General features: G+C 37.6%; 1 long non-coding RNA gene and 1 pseudogene across 2 annotated transcripts; one reads left to right on the top strand and one right to left on the bottom strand.

Annotated features, from left to right (window-relative positions):
• Positions 1-7,619: 7,619 nt before the first annotated feature.
• LOC122071692 lies at positions 7,620-9,233 on the top strand (annotated as a pseudogene).
• Positions 9,234-12,888: 3,655 nt separating this feature from the next.
• LOC122081155 lies at positions 12,889-16,202 on the bottom strand. 2 transcript variants are annotated; one of them, XR_006141027.1, is made up of 3 exons: positions 15,386-16,202; positions 14,980-15,252; positions 12,889-13,090 (listed from the first exon to the last, which is right to left on the bottom strand). It is a non-coding gene; the product is annotated as an uncharacterized LOC122081155 (long non-coding RNA). The 2 variants fall into 2 exon arrangements; XR_006141028.1 differs by lacking the exon at positions 12,889-13,090 and adding an exon at positions 14,705-14,748.
• Between the last annotated feature and the right edge of the window lie 148 nt (positions 16,203-16,350).

The raw sequence follows: 16,350 nt of genomic DNA, 5'->3' as shown, positions 1-16,350 counted from the left end.
CCTAGCCATCCTATCTCGCCCTATGTGTCCTAGTCTAGCATGCTATATAATAGATTCAGAATTATCACATGTATTAACTACATAAGAAATAGATGAAGCATAATCAATTAAATCTAATTTAAAAAAAAATCATCAATTGAGGATCCACATCCAACAATAGTATCGCTTAATTAACTACATAAGAAATAAACGAAACAGAATCAATTAAATATAATTTAAAAAATTCATCAATTAATAATACACGGCCCTCAAATAAAACTCTAAAGTGCAACTGTCAATATGAAAATAATATCTTAAAGGTAATAATGTAGAAACTAAAAGTAGATTATGCTGAATATCTAGTGTGCAAAGAATATCTTGAAGAAGCAAGGTGCATCCAGTACGCATCTTAAGCCGATAAATACCAACTCCTCGAACTACCTCACTAGTGTCATTCCCCATGAACATATTCTGGGATTCAGCTGGAACTCTGTGATAATTTACAAAACCCCCTCAATCTTGTGCAATATGTTTTGTTGCTATTGTATCTACAATCCAATCAAACTATGTATAGGCAACCAAAACATAGGTACAAACAAATATACAGAGTGGGATAGAAATTATACTTTCTTTGGCTTAGTGCAATCACGAGTGAAGTGCCCCATCTTCTGATAGTTGTAGCATTTGACTTTGGATAACTCTTTCTTTCCACTGTACTTGCCTCTTTTGTGCTTGGCGGGCTTGCCTTCTTTTGACGCCTAGTTCTAAGCCATACCCTAATTTTTTGGGTTACCCTATCTTTTATGTTTGAACTTGTGCTTACCTCCTTGGGCGACTAAGACAGCTACATGGTTCGTCTTTTGGCGCTTCGCCTCAAGTTCCACATATTGCGAAACTCAGTAAAATTTTTAAATTTATCATTATGTATGAGAATGAGTTTCATAGGGCTCAAAGAATCTGGTAGTGTCCTAATGACAACTTAAACATGCTACTCATGAGTAAGGGTGGTCTCAGTATCTTTTAGCTTTCCTATCATGTCATTTACCACCTTAAGGTGTTCAGGCATAGTGTGCTTAGGGTCTATCTTATACATCTCACACTTCAAGGTCATACCACTTAACCTTGTAATAGATGTACCTTTAAAGTTAATTTTTAGCTGGTCCCGCATGGACTTAGTTGTGGTGTGTTTCTCATAATCACCAATCAGTTCATCCATACATAGCGACTTAACATAATAAAGAGCGTACTATGATCATTATTCACCCACTGATTATAAGCTTCTATATCATGATTGTGCTGAGCGATAGTACCCTCAGTGGGTTTGTCCATAGTAGTGGTTAAATAATCAAAGTAATTTTGTTGATCAAGAAAATATTGAATCTTTCGATGCCACATGTCATAGTTGGATACAGTTAGTTTATCACCCTTGGTGAGGTTCGAAACAACATCATAAATGGCCATACTACACACAAGGATGTGCAAGGTAAACATTAGGTACACATTAATGATTTGTTTCATAAACCTTGATTAAAATTAATGGTTCTTTGCTACACAAGGTGAGAATAAAAATTTGTTACACTTATAATCAAATCTCACATGCGTGGGTCAGGGATATGTAATTTTAATTGATTTCAAACAAATATAAGGAGAGTTATGTATCTCGAATCCACAAAATTGCACTATACAAACGGGTGTGCATGGGTCCCACATAGGAACCCGATTGGTACTTAAAATGGCATCGAAGTAGTGTAAGCATATGACATGTAGTACGAGGCACTTTTCCTTTATAAGGCTTCTAAAAAGATTAAATACATTGTCACACAATTAACAATTATATCATTTAAAAGTCCTATTGCATCAATCTACTGAGTAGGGAGCGCCACAATTACATCATATACTAAATTACCTCTAACGTACATACAAGAACTTGCCACTTAAATGAAATAACAATAATGACCTCCAAGCCAAAATAAGAATAGACATCCATGGGTCAGTGGATGGAGATTAATCATGCATTCCAATAAGTGGAATGAGTCACAAGTTATAACCGCCATGGGAGGGTATAATGGAACGATAAAATAGATACACATGCTAAACACAAAAGTAATAAAATCATATGTAAAATAAAAATAGTCACATACCCAAGCATCATAAAACATATCACATAAAGTACCCTCCAAATATAACCTAAATCATTAAAGGGTAAAAACATAATTTTAGGTAGGGTGACACAAACTCAAGCCCTAGATTACATCACAATACCTTTCAATAGTTCAACAAATAAACCCCAAATCACAACCAATACTTTTCAATACTTGCTGATCCAAACCAATCAAAATCAGTATCGGTCAAAACCGATTATGACCTTTAGAATAAAACTCTTTTAAAAAAAAAAATCTAAAGTTAAACTCGGTGAAAAGATATTAGGATATATTATTTTTTAGTTGTATATGTATTAAAGATAAATTCTCTAAAAAAATAATCATTGCTTTATTTATTTATTTATTTTTTAATTAGAATAAACATAGGAGACTTCTCTCCCAATAGCCCACGACTATATTCATAGAGCCTGATGGAAACATTCCCAAGAAGAAACTATCCTCAACCTACTTGTCTTTGATACCAATGTAAATAGGGAAAGCAAATAAAGGGAACGGTGATTACCTCAATACAGCTTTCCCCACAGCAGAATGGATCTGGTTGTGCTACAGGTTGATTTGCACAAACACCGACGAGTAAAAAATTGTGGTAATCTCGCTAGGCAATTATCCACTCTTGAAATCCAAGTATTGCAATGGAGATCTTTGGAGAGACACACTCTCAATTGGGAGAGAGAAAAGAGAATATGGAGAGAGAGAGCTCTTGAGATTAAGTTATAAACCTTGCTTTGCTTTGTGGCCAAACCTTCTTATTTATAGAGACTAGCCAACTATGGTTCCTAATCTTAATGGGTCTATCATTACCCTAAGTGGACGACTCACGAAGGAATCAGGTTAGGGCCTAGTTCGACCCAAATTAATTAACATTAACAAATATTGACAACTTAGCTCCCCATGAAGTCATAATTCCTTATCACACAATAAAGAAGGAAAGTGAATGGGTTTATATGATTGAAGATCCTAGATTCATTTCATTGGTCAAATTTTAATGTAAACAAAGCAAATGGTTAAAAGCGGTTTTCAGTTTCATAAAAATGACATTTTGAAAAGAAACTTAGGCTTAGGCACCTATTTTCTACCACTGTGTCATTTCAAAAAAAATTTTTTTTTATGTGAAACAATAGGTGAAATTGGAAGCTTTGAATAGGAAAGGGACACCCTATATTTTGATGAAGTATTAAAATTTTAGTGACTAAAATTGATTAAGTTACCAAAAGTGCCTAGAAAATAAGGTTATTTTTTTTAAAGTCCGTAAAACTATTATTGTCTTCTTCCCTTTAATCTCATTGTTATCTATCTAGTTAATCTTACTTTGCTTTTTTTTTTAAGTTGTCTTTCTCCTGATTTTTACTTTTCAAAAACACATTTAGAATATTATGTAACATGGTTTTCAAATTGGAACCACTCATAATAACCACAAGATCATATCTTTTGTATGTGATTTAGTTGTTATTAAAAATCCCAATCCAAAAATTGGTTGGAAAAATATTGCAACTAAAAGCGGGCTACATATGGGGGTTTAAAAAATGACTCAAGTCAAACTACATGGACATTAGTCATTATCTCTCAAAATCAATTCTTATCTACTTCTATGGATTATAACTATGTAGGGAATACTCAAGAAGCAGAGGCAAGATGCTTCAAGGACTACAACAAGAAGACCTTTGGGAGCAACAATCATAGACATGCACCAATTGTTTGGCGCTATAAGACTAAATGTAAGATGATTATGTACATAAATGGCCAGCGGGGCTATTTCACCTTCTTTTAGATATCAAATCCATGAAAAAGCTATTCCCCAAATGCAATGTTTTGATGCACAATTTTGCTCTATACGGTCTTGCACAACACAGATTGGAATATGGTCCATAGGGAGCTCCAGGAAAGAGGCTCTGATGCCTAAATCAAGTCTTATCTCAAAAGAGATAAAATTTAATGTATTCAGTATGTTGAGGGTTTTACCTTCCAAATTTGCTAAGTGCCCCTTATCCAGACATTGGTGGTCCCTCTCATTGGTCAGATTTTTCCTTTCGTGGTCAACGTGGACCCTTCGTCCATTGGTGAGTTCATCCTTTTGTTTGCTATGATGGTCAATTTCATAATGATTAACTCAACCATGGTTAATCTTATAATGGCCAACTCATCCATCGTTAGTTAAATAATAGCCAAACCAACGTCTGGTTGAATTAAATAGGTATGGTTAAGCCCAAAGGCAGTTATAAATGTCACCATCTTATGACAACGTGGATGCTCCTCATCACGTGGCGGTCAGACGTGCATTGAGGTACACTGAGCATATTAGGTGCCACTGGTCGAAGCAAAATGGTTCGTGTTGAGCTATGTTATTGCTGGTCCTTCCTCATATCTTCTTGGCATATCGTGGTTGGGTCATATACTATTGATCAACTTGGTCAACCTATACACCATAGACCAATGATAGGTCGGAGTAATAGCGGTATATCACAAGTTGTTGAAATAAGATAGAGACTACATATGTTTAGCTTATAATTTAGCAAATAGAGTTAGGATTGAAAGGCTTAGAATAGTTGTATCAACGAGAATGTGAATCTGTTGTTATTTAATTCATTTTTATTTCTTTTCTTATAAAATAAAATAAAAAAAAAGGTGAGATAGTGATATGACCTGAAGGGAGAGATGGAACCCAAGCATCGTGGTAATTATCACTTAATTCTCCGCTACCCATATGTCACCTAATACGATGTTGTAAGACCTCTTGGCCTTTTAAAAGACTCTTCCAAGCCCAAAAGACTCTAGAATTGGCAAAGGCATCAAAGAAATAAGAAGTGGGAAAATACCCTTTTTTTAATGGAAAAACAGAATTTAATTAATGGACATAACTTGATACATCTAGGTTAGTGTCAGAGTTCTTGATTTTGGCCTTTTTGTTCACAACAAGATAAGTGATATGTTTAAATAAAAAGCACAAGATCGTTGGATTGCCTAAGATAAAAATATGCCACAAAATGGATTTATATATATTAAAAACAAATAGGGGAGAAGCACACCAAGGCGACGAGCTAGTGTTGTTCAAAACCAATTTATGCAGTTCTTCATAATCACTCCAAATTTTTCTCACATCACCTTCTTCCTTTGCTTGCCTCAAGCTATTGAGAAGGCCTTTGGAGATTGCATCAATACTTTTTCCTGTCATCATCTAGTCTACATAAAGTGAGATAAACTTCCTTTGAAAAAAACACCACTTGCCCATTTTGATACATTGTGAACAATGTAACAATGTTAGTAACATATGTGTAATCAAAATAGGAAAATCTACAAAAAGAGGGAGGGGGGGCAGTTTATGATGGTATAGTGTCCAAGGGATGGCCCTCGGTGATGCACTCCTATTGTAAAAGAGTTAGGAAGGAGGAATAAATCCAATTATTCACATTATTCAAAATCATATACAGATTGGATTTTACATGTGAGTGGATGAGTTGAATTCTATGAGACCAAATAAAATAGCGATAAATTATAAAACACTAAAAAAATATGTCCTTATCATGTACAGAAATGAGATTCAAATTAAACAGATATATAATAAAAGCATTGAAAGAAAAACTCACGAGGCTCTCAATTTGTAAACCTAGAGGTCCCGCTACCCAAATTCGTTTGATGAAATCACAAGGTAGGAAGATAAGCAAATGGATTCACACTGAGAAAGGCAGAAAACCATAGGTAGGATCAATCAATAGTCAACTATTTTTTCCAATACATCTTTGGTAGGAATGCCTCTATGAGCAAGTCTCTAAAAGAAATCTTAAATTTTGGGTGTATTTTGAATTTCCAGAGAGGTAAGAATGGAATCCATGGATCATTCCAAAAGAAAGTATTACAACCATTACCAATTTTGATGAAGACCATTCTTTTTAAATTGGGTAATATGCTAACCATGGTTCAAAATATTGGATCAGTCAGATCGAAATGCTATTGGCCTTGACCAATTCTCACTGCTGAACTTTCCGATCCCAATACACTGGCACAGTCCAAGGGTAAAAACCTAATAAAAAATTGACTTTTTAAATTAAAAATATGGGTAAATCTGTCCAATATTACCCAACCCAAACCGATGCAAATTGATATCAAAATGGTATCAGTCTCCCCGAGACCGATCCCAAGTTTTAGAGCCTTGATGCTAACAATGCTATTCCAAGTAATGAATCTTATCTTCTGTTTTTTCAAAGTCGATGAGGAAAAAAATAGAATTATTTGAAAAGTACTTAGCTTTAGCTTTTAAGACCTGGACCATAAAGAATGTTCATCAGAAATTAAGTTCCACCCAAGGTGGGAATAAACTTACGCTTAAATACCTTAGCCCATGAGGAAGTCCTCATTCTCAAGGAGATGCCAGCCTTGTTTAGTAAGGAGGGCATGATTGAAACATTCAAAATCGTGGAAACCAATGCCCCATAATGTTTACTTTGGCAAAGGTGAGACCAACAGAGGCAATAAACTCTCTTGCCAAATCAGATTTTTTTTTTTTTCTTTCTGCAACCCTTGGATTTAATTCTCGGTATCGTAAAGGATTGGTGGATATCAATAACTTTTGTCTTTACTTTTTAAAAACAGGTACATATATATATATATATATATTTTTTTTTATTTTACCCTTGAAATGATACAGGTAATCAATCTGAATCAGTCAAGGATCAAGGATTGATCTCAACCGATACCAATACTTGAAACCACGCTGTAAACTGTGCTCGGAAAAAAAAAAAAAAAGATCACTTTATCCTCCTAGGTTGTAGTATTTTTCAAAATACCTTTTAAGATTTCATTTCTTTGACTGTACCAGTTACCGCTAAAACAACTAAATTTTATCCATCCGAATCATTCTTCTACCAAAACTTCCTAAATACAAAAAAAGGAAAAAGGAAAAAAAAAATCTAGATAAGAAATAGCCTGCTTTTTGGTTCTATCAAAACACTATTGGCAAGCCAAACTGTTAGTTTCATTTCTTTTCAATAAATCTTTTCACCAAATATTAACCCAGAAAAAATATGGTTTGTCATTAAGAAAAGAAAATGCAAATTATTTCCTTTGTCATGGTCTTATAGAACTTCCCAACAAGCTTCCCTCATAAAAAAGAAAAGATAAAGGTTACACATGTGACATGTAGAACCTAACTAACTATATCCCAAACTTCTAGTCTCTACTTATAAATAACCTAACTAATATTTACCCTTTTGGGGGACAAATGCCAAACTCCTTTGTCTCTAATTCCATGCTCTAATCTAATACTTTACCAAAAAGCATTTAAAACCCACATGAAGTAAAGCATTTAAAACCCATAGGAAACATACTGCTGTAGTAGAGACAATGGAATCCTTCTCTACTTCCTCCTCCAAATTCCATCACCCAAACATGCTTCTCCCTTCCACCAAGCCCATAACAACAGAAACAATCTCAAGAAAATTTTCTCCCCTTAGCCCAGAACTCAGTTTTTCCTTCATTAGAGTTGGAATGAGGTCACACAACACAACAACAGTAGAAGTAACAGCAACATACAAAGGTGCTGAACCTATGGTTATTACCACTAGAAGGCCATTGGTGTCTTCTCTACTGACCACCTTCCTCAATGTGTTGGAAGATACCATCAACAGCTTCAATGAAGCTCATCCTCTCCCATCTTTCATTGATCCACAGTGTGTCCTCTGTGATAATTTCGCTCCGGTTGACGAGCTTCCCCCAACCGCGTGCCAGGTTACTGAAGGACAACTCCCATCTTGCCTTAATGGAGCTTACATTCGCAATGGCCCCAACCCTCAGTACTTCCCAACTGGTTCATACCACCAATTTGATGGTGATGGAATGCTTCATGCCCTCACCATTTCTGATGGCCATGCCGTGCTCTGTAGCCGCTATGTCAAGACTTATAAGTAGAATTTAGAGCACAAAACTGGCCGGCCGGTCTTTCCAAACATGTTTTCAGTCTTGTACTCCGCCACCACCTTTGTGATAACCATTTTTTTGTTCACTGCAGCTAGAATCTTCAGTGGACAGATCAATCCTGCAAGAGGGGGTGGTCTTGCCAATACCAGCCTTGCTTTCGTTGGTGACAGGCTCTTTGCCCTTGCTGTTTGTGTAGATAAAGCCGGTGACATTGAGACCATAAGGCCCTATGATTCTAATGGAGAACTGTTAGGAAACATGACAGCCCACCCAAAGATTGATCCGGACACCAAAGAAACATTTGCTTTTCGTCAGGGCATGATCCGCCCATTCTTGACCTTCTTCAGTTTTGATGTAAATGGCTCAAAACAATCAGATGTACCCATCTTCTCTATATCTCATCGGTCACTGGTTCATGACTTTGCCATCACTAAACAGTTTGCAATATTTCCTGAAATACAGATAACAATAAACCCAATGGCAGTTATGAAAGGAAAACCTTTGATGCAGTTAGACCATGCGAAAGTGCCGAGGATTGGTGTAATTCCACGGAATGCCAAGGATGAATCAGAGATGAGGTGGTTCGATGTTCCTGGATTCAACATCTTCCATACCATTAATGCCTGGGAGGAGGAAGATGATGCAATTGTCCTAATTGCACCCAACATTTTGTCCATAGACCACTGCTTAGAGAAGACTGAGCTGAACCACTTATCGGTAGAGAAGGTTAGGATAGACTTGAAGAGTGGAATCGTTTCAAGGTTCCCATTGTCTGCAAGGAACTTGGAATTTGGGGTGATAAACCCAGCATTAGGGGGGAAGAAGAGCCAGTATGCCTACCTGGGAGTGGGAGAGCCAATGCCCAAGATGGTTGGGGTAGTGAAGCTGGACCTTTCAGGATGGGAGCACCGAGAACAAATTGTGGGCAGTCAGATGTATGGGCAAGGGTGCTATGGTGGTGAACCATTCTTTGGGGCAAAAAACCTGGAGGACCCAAACGCTGAGGAAGACGATGGGTATGTGGTGTCATACATGCATGATGAGATTTTAAGGGAATCGAAGTTCTTGGTCATGGATGCAAAATCACCTTCTCTTGAGATTGTTGCAGTGGTAAAGCTGCCCCGGCGGGTGCCCTATGGATTTCATGGGCTATTTGTGAGGGAAGGTGATCTCAACAAATTGTGAGCAACTTAGTTTTAAAGAATGCCAAAAACATAACGAAATATCTTCTGTCACATTTTTTTTGGTCTCAATCGGAGGTCTATTGATCATTCTTTGTATAATTGCATCTCTATCTATCCAAGACATTGTAGACATCATAATTGTCAGATAATAAAGCAATTCAGTTACTCATGGAAAAACCTGAAAGCACATAAAAATAGAGCAACCCAGTGCACGAGGCTACCACTACTGTAGGGTCTTGGAGGGGCATATGTACGTAGCCTTACCCTTAGCTTCACAGAAGAGGCTGTTTCCAAGAAAAGCCTGAAAGCAAACGTTGGACCAAAACTTATATTCCCGGAGTCTTCAATCTTCACCCATACTTTGGCCTCTCCAACCTTCTCCATCTCTTTGCCATCTTCTGGCTTTTAATATCTATTGCAGATCAGAGCTAAGACACGAAAGACCACAACTATTTATATAGGACCTTTTCCAATTGTTCCTAGGTGGGAGCACAAAAAGATGGTAGAATCCATTGACCCGGTAGGGAAGGGCATGGCTTTGCTTTTCCTCAGCCAAGGATGTCTCAGAGGCTTTGAGTGCTAACTTGTTTTCCCTCTTTTTCAAAGATCTTATGCAAGTACTTCCCCTGAGCTTGAATTTTGAGTTTTAACCGTCATTGCACCTGAGAGAGTAAGCAAAGTTCAAGGAGTCAACAATCATTCTAAAGAAACCACAATTGACATAATTGTCATACTGATATCAGCTTGCTTAGCAATCCATATCATAGATAAGTCATGTTATGTCCATGGACATCCACAACCATATCCTGTTATGTCCATGGACATCCACAACCATAGCTTGCTGACTCGGGAGTTGAGTCAGCTCCTAAAGTCTAATAGTCGCTATGTTGACTCCAGTTCAATAAAATCAGCCAAGTGAAAAGTGAGATTGGGATGAATCAGGTAACCCGGGATGAGTTTTCAAATTTGATGGGTCACACATAGGCCATTTGAATACAATTAATACAAATAACACTCAACAAAAGAAAAATCCTAACCTGGCCCTTTTCTCTCAAAGCAATGCGATGCTAAAGCACACTACGAAGGAACAGCAACAATAAAGATAGATAAAGACAAATGTTAAAACACTTAGATATATATAATACCTAGAAATTAAATTGAATCAAAAGAGAGAAGAAATGTGTTCAATCTAAATCAGGGGAGTATGAGACGTCCTGAGGGGTTGACAGTTCTCAAGAAAATAAAGAAAATTAGATATAAAGGCATGAAAGCCATTTTGGTTGGAACATGGCACAATCGAGATGATAGAAAGAAAAAGTTAGAGTGCCATAGTTGCCATTATTGTAGACAAATAGTGAGTGGTGTAGTAAATAGGCTGAAGCACCAGTTGGCTCAGATTTTGATCCACGTCAATTTGTTTCTACTAATGTGATGATAGGAATGAGAGACAAGCTGCAAGGAATCAAAGATGCAGTGTGTGTGGAAGTCTAGACTCCTCAAACAAGTGCCTGTGATGAATTACAGGAAGTAGAGGATGAAGATCATGAGGTCATTAAAAAGGTAACAAGAAGAGCAAAGAGAATAGCTTCTGGTGGTGGTCAAAGGAAATTTAAACTGTAGTTAGTTCAGCAAGTAAAATATTGGAGTAAAAATGTCTACAAACCTGTTGACAAAAACCTTTAGATTGGTGGAATAAGGATGCTCAAACCGAAGTAGGAGAAGCCATTGCTTGGTTTCCTACCATGCTGCAATTCCTTATAATACAACAACTTCAAAATATTAGAGACCTCTCAGCTGGCTTAATACTTGACCAATTGGCAAGTGAGAAAAGAGAGCGTCACAAGAAACACACTCCAACGAGTCAGCCTTGGCCATCCCAAGCAATTAGACGTTGTCAGAAAAAAGTAAAAAAAGGAAATTCCCTTTTCTTTTGTCCCTATCCGTAAATTCGATACAATATTAATATTAAATAATATAAATATTTAATAATAGGACACTGGAAATGAAAGTTTCATTCTAGCATCCTAGGTTTTATTGTTCATATGTCAAGGGCTGGTAAGATTTTGCGTGTTGTATCGAATTAAACCACATGCTCCACCACTAGTGGTTGATACAATTGGACAGTATAGACATGGTATTAAAATATCCTTCAAATAAGGACATTGCTTAGAAGTTCTTAGAGAATGAGATTTCAAATACCAAAAAAATCTCTTGAAGAATTCAGAGCACAGTAAGCCCAATCTGGATCATCATGTTCAATAGATGGAAAGATGGAATAGGCAGACTTTAATAAATTTTTTGGGGTACTGTCTACATGGCGTGTATTTCTTTAGGGAGGAGGTTAGGTACTCTGCCATCTTTCCTGTAGCTAGCGGCTCAACCAATGGGATGGCTGGGATGGGAGGGGCATAGGGGACTTTCCAAGGGGAGGACAAGATAGGTAGTCACAGATTTGGGTATACCACTAGCATACCCAGCCCTTTCCCTCTTTTTTACAAATCAGTGGATGCATCAGAAGTCATAAAAAACAGGTAAATTTTAATAATTTTACTGGATGAGGTTGTTGAGGAAGTTGGATAATCAAATGTTTTTCAGATTGTGACTGATAATGCAGGAAAAAAACTAACAGAGAAGTGATCCCATTTTATTTTTTTGGAACCCTTGTATTGCCCATTGTTTGGATTATATTCTTGACGACATGGGGAAGTTGAAAAGGAATGGAGCATATTATTTCAAAAGGGATGCCCAAAGTTTTCTATTCATATTTTTTTTAGGGTGCACCGTGCACATGATTTTTCTGAGATATTGATAGCCAAAATGATGAGCTTAGCTTCACTCTAACAAAACATTTTAATATAAGTTGATGCTGTCTCATATAACAGCTTCCTTTCTCCTGCCTGTAATTACCCAAGTGGGGTTAGTTCCCTCCCTCACCCTTGCCCTATTTTCACCTCTAAGCCACTGTTTCTAAATCCCTTTCCAAAGTGCCAATCTAGAACCTGAACAGCCTCCTCCTGGTGCTAGCTCTCAACTAACATAATTTAGTTGCATCAATCTCTTTCAGAACTCATAAATATTATGAGATTTTCCTGCAGTATCATGGTTTAAATCATCACAATCCTACACTAGTTTATCCGAAGGCTAGTCAACATAAGTGGAGCACTCTTATGTTGTATACCCTCCCCCCTTTTCCTCTCTTCGGAGGACTTTAAGGCTTAAAGCATATAATCTATTATCGATTGATTGGGTGCAAAGGTAAGGTCCTCAAAAGGCAGTAAGAATTAAAAAATCTGAAAGCACAAGTAACTTAGAGGAACTTTGAATGCTTATGTTTTATAAGAAGGAATATTCTCACTGACTATGCATGGTTACACGGAATTGTAACAATCAGGCACGGACCAAATAAGGCAAAAGAGATTGGTTAGTATAAATTTTTTTAAATAGAGGTTTAATACCATTTCTGCTCACCCTACAGGACAAATAAGATTGCCCTCCTAGTGTATGATGGAGGGCAATTCCTGTATATTATAGGCCCACTATAACAATAACCAACATGGTCAAACAGAGCAAAACCTTTAAGATTTTATACGGACAAACGGTTACTAAGACATGGCTTAATTTATTTTGTGGAAAACAAAAAATTGATTCTGATATAGTAGTCAAATTGTCGGGTGATGATGTTGATTAAATGATGAAATAATATTCCAATTGCTTCCACTTAAGAAAATAAACCAGCACTATATGTTCTCATTCCTGAATAAAAATACCCACTATCTGGTCCACTAAGTTGTGTGATGGCATCTAGAAAGCAACCATGAAGATCTGAAGCCCACTGCATGCGATGCTTGTCAGTCCCACCTGAGACTCTAAAATTAGCAAGTTGATCAAAACTCTAAGCCTTATGAAGCACTAAGCCAACAGAAGAGAATATGTTGGGTGAAACATGATGGATTGATTGCAAGTTTTGAAAATCAAACACAAGAGTAAGACTCAGTGTGCTTCTAAATTTACAAGAAACCATAACAAATCCACAAAATTTAATGAGTGATCACGACAAAATAGTTGCTATCTAGCTAAAATTAACAATAAAAAGCACAAGAAAATATAGCTACATCTATAATGGACAAACACAGGAAAGCATTTGAACTACTACAGCAACTTCAATTAGGAAACCTCAGCTAGACATCATCTAAATAGGGGTGTCAACCGGTCGGGCCGGTTCGGTTTCGGTCGGGCTTAATCGGGCTTGAAGACTTTCAAAGGCTACATCGTGTCCGCCCATTTAACTAATCGGGCTTAGTTATTGAGGGCATGGTACACTTTATATTCGGTCGGTCGGTCTCGGGTTATAATCGGGCCACCTAAATCGGGCTTTAGTCGGGCATTAACCGGACTATGGACATGTTTAATGTTAAACGGGCTTTAACCGGTTTTTAAACGAGCCCTCTTTAAAATGTGCTATTATATTCCGGCCCACTCATGCAAGCCCAAAAAAATGACAATAAATCAATAAATGATACCAAATATAACCATTATTTAAAATGTGAACATGTCTTTACTTTTTAGTTTTTATTCTTTAATTTGGGGGGTAAAATAGGTATTCTACAATCATTAAAAGGTGTAAGGGAAAAAATAAATAAATAAATAAAATGGAAAAGACAAGCACAGACTAAGTACACTTCACCAGTTCGATAACATACACATGATGCATCCATACTCTATTCTTTACAACAGCATATTTAATGAATCACAAGAAGTTGGAAAATTGAAAATGTTATTGACAGACCCAAACTGAAATAACTAAGTCACCCAAGAAGCAAGTATTACTTCAATAAATAATGAAAAATATCAGAGAATCGCTCCTCAATTTCCTCACCAGAACTTAGTTCGTAACAGAACAATTAGAACTTCAAAGATTTGAAATAATTACACAAAATCAGTGGTGAAATTCAGCAACAAAAGTTTCAGATCAATAACACCTGCTGAAACCTTTTCCCCAGACAAAAATCTACAAGGTCTGAGAAATACCAATCCCTAACAACCCCTCGGAAAACCGAAAAGCATTAAACAAACACCTTCTCCATGCATCCTGTTAAGTTTGTCTCGAATTCTTGACCAGTTTTGAAGATTGACCCGCTCCGACATATTTAATGGCGACCTGAATGGGAAGTTTTCTGAGATCTGAAATGGAAGCAGAGCGGTCCGAACGGATCGACTGTGACCTGATGGGTCGACCTGCAGCTTGGAGTATATATTATCTTGTTGAGAAAGTCATTGTATTTTGGGGTTTTTTTTTTCTAGCTAGGGTTTCAGGGCGAGTTTTCTTGCCGCTGCTTGGTGTAATCTCTCTTCTGCATAGTGAAACATCTTCTTCTTCGTCCGAAGACGTAGCACACCATTTTGGTGTGTGAACCTCATTAAATCTCTGTGTTGTGCGATCTGTCTTGGTTTATTTATCATATTTCTTGGTGTTTGCTCTAACACATCCAAATCACTTCCAATGCATCCAATCCAACCTGAAGTAAAAAAGTGAAATCTGAACATCAAAATTCAAATTGCTGACAATCGAAACTCTGATTACAGAAACGATAAACACTCGGAATAGCAAATGAAGCATTAAACTGACTTATCAGCCCAAAATGGGCGTTAGAGACTTAGAGCAAACCAAAATTGAAAGGGCAAGTGAAGCTATGCAACTGAAAAGTGAATGGGGGAATTGAGAACAGCCAATTCGAACATAAACTCACATTATTAAGCAACCTTCTTTCTTCTCCTTGGCGAGTTGCATTGGTGCTGGTGCTTCTTCTTTTTATATGCAATTGTTAATTGAACTGGGTTGGACTGGTCTTGACCCGGTTCCTTCATGGCTTGTCCACTTGAGATAACCCACTAGTAGTAGATTATTATGAACCAATTCTCTATAAATAAGAGGGTTTGACCACAAAGCTTGCCTAACGAGATCGACTCAACCTTTCGTTTGTCACTGTTCGTGCATATCTGATGCAACTGGATTCATTCCGCTGCAAAAAACAGCAACAGCAAGGTAATACCCGATGCTCTATTTGCTTTTCCTATTTACAACAAATAATAGGGTAACAAAATCGGTAGAACAATGAACACTGAGCATTGGGTTCGGAACCGTAGAACCCTAACCTTCTTTCTTCTCCTTGGCAAGTTGAAGCTCCTGGCATGCAGCCTGCAACTCAACAATGGAGTGAGAGCAGATATAAGTTCCTTTTCCATTAGTCTCCCTCTTCCATAAGCAGAAATAAAACAGAAGTGAATTACAAGCAATGTAAGTGGTGAATTCTTCTCCATTGGCCTACGGTGGTAGAACATTGTTAATCTTCTTCATCTTCTTTTTTTTTTTTTCTTCAACTGTTATTGTGGTACTACAAAGTCCAGCAACCATTCTTCGTTATCCTTGCTCATAACCCAGTGGATGACGATACATAATCAGCCATTAAAGGCCTTCCTTCGATTATGTATGGCCTTCGGTCCATCACAACTTTGTCCAACAGTGGCCGCGCCTCTGTCATCTGCGTTGCCCTCCTCTGCTTTCCCTCCAGGCACCGACACTCCACCTGCAACAATAACTCGACTTGTCTCATAAAATTAAAAGTTTGATGAGGATGAACCAGAGATCCCCACCATCACCTACGAAGAGGCAGACAGGCACCGCAGCTCACTTGGGCTTGAATTTTTCTGGGTGAGTAATTGGTGTTGTTGATTCTGCAATGCCCATATAAGAAATTACCTTCCCTGCACTTTCTTCGATTCGTTGCTTCTCAATATCATCGTCGTCGAAGGAAGGTGGAGGTTTGTAGAGACGGAGCTGTTGGGCTAAGTTTCTAAGCCTATATGAACCTCTGATGCAGTTAGAATCCACGAGATAAGAGACAGAGCTGCAGTGGAGTGGTAGCCATCAACAATGAACCTGCAACACCTCTCTCTCCCACCCTCTTCCTTCCCTTTCCCTCTCCCTCTCCCTCTCCCTCTCCCTCTCCGATAGTCTTGGGGTGTCAAAACCTAACCCAAATCGATAAAATTCGAACCGAACCAAACTGATCCAGATTGATTTTGGACTGAGGTATATTGGGACTAACTGAAAATCGATC

Source organism: Macadamia integrifolia, chromosome 1, assembly GCF_013358625.1.
Source record: "Macadamia integrifolia cultivar HAES 741 chromosome 1, SCU_Mint_v3, whole genome shotgun sequence".
Lineage (NCBI taxonomy): Eukaryota > Viridiplantae > Streptophyta > Magnoliopsida > Proteales > Proteaceae > Macadamia > Macadamia integrifolia.
The sequence above is the reverse complement of the archived record's forward strand: the minus strand, read 5'-3'. Positions and strand labels throughout refer to the sequence as shown.